Consider the following 1236-nt stretch of genomic DNA (forward strand, 5'->3'; position numbering starts at 1 on the left):
TTCACCAACCTCCTGGATACTAAAAATCATGGACTGAATATAGACATTGGATTTATGATACATTATAACCTGCCTGACATCTGACTCCCCTGGTGTCTCTCCACTATTCATCCCTCCCTTCTCTCTTCCCCCACCCCAGCCTGTCTCTCACCCCTTGACTCAATCTACATTTTCACTGACTACCTGTGTTGTATGCATACCAGCACAGCCTGGCTTCCTTACTTTTCATTCCATCCAGATAGAGCACACACCAACTGCAGAAACTTCCTCAGCCTGATGAAGGGTTTTTGAACCCGAAAGCTTGCTTAATAATTTTTTCCCAACTATTTAAGTTGGTCTAATAAAAGATATCAGATTCACTCAAGGAACCTTGTCTGCCTGTGTGTATGCTGGGCATGCAGTCTGTGATGCATGTGCAAGTATGTAGTGTATGTTGCACGTGTGTTGTGCATATGTGGCTGATGCATATATGTAGTGTCTTTAATTGTGTGGTGTGCATGTTGTGCGTGTATGCAGTTTGTATGTAGTGTGCAGTATGTAGGAGTGCTGTGTGTGTGGTGTGGCATGTATGTGGTGTAATGCATGCTCATCCTGTGTGTGTGCTGTATATGTGGTGTGATGCATGTACGTGTGCTATACATATGATGTATGTGGTGATCGTATGTAGTGTGTATATAATGTGCACATTGTGTGTGTATGCAGTTTGTATACAGTGTGTGTGTGAGGTTAGCATGTAGTGTGCTGTGCATGTGGTGTGTGTATGTGGTATAATGTGCCCTTATCCTGTGTGTGCGCTGTAGGTGGTGTTGCGCATGCAGGCGTTGTGCATGTATGTTGCACGTGTAGTGTGCATGCATGTAATGTGTGCACGTCATGTGTATACGGTGAGTATGTAACGTGCGGGCGTGTGTATGATGCATGTGCGTGCATGCAGTGTGCACATGGCATACATGCATGTCCTATGCGCACGGAAGTAGTGCACGTACGCAGTGAGCGCGTTGTGCATGTGGTGCGCACGCGTGTCCGGTGCGAGCGCAACCTGCCTGCCTCAGGCGGCAGACGGGGAAGGGCAACGGGCGCTGCCCCTCCCCCTACAACCAGAGAGCGCTGTGCAGGCGGGAGAGGAGGGGCGCCCGCCTCTCCCTCCAGGCCACTCAGGAAAGAACGCGAGCCCCTGCAGGAGGTCACGTGGCCCCCACAACCCGGAAGCATCTACCTCGATGGTGCAGGCGGGTA

At 50.0% G+C, this 1236-nt stretch overlaps 1 protein-coding gene across 2 annotated transcripts in view; it reads left to right on the forward strand.

Annotated features, from left to right (window-relative positions):
* The window catches only part of BCLAF1 (BCL2 associated transcription factor 1), a 48110-nt gene that overhangs the window by 291 nt on the left and 46583 nt on the right, over positions 1-1236 (forward strand). The gene's annotated exons all lie outside the window — the stretch shown is intronic.

This window comes from Gavialis gangeticus, unplaced genomic scaffold (genome assembly GCF_001723915.1).
Source record: "Gavialis gangeticus isolate Ggan-Ray unplaced genomic scaffold, GavGan_comp1, whole genome shotgun sequence".
NCBI lineage: Eukaryota > Metazoa > Chordata > Crocodylia > Gavialidae > Gavialis > Gavialis gangeticus.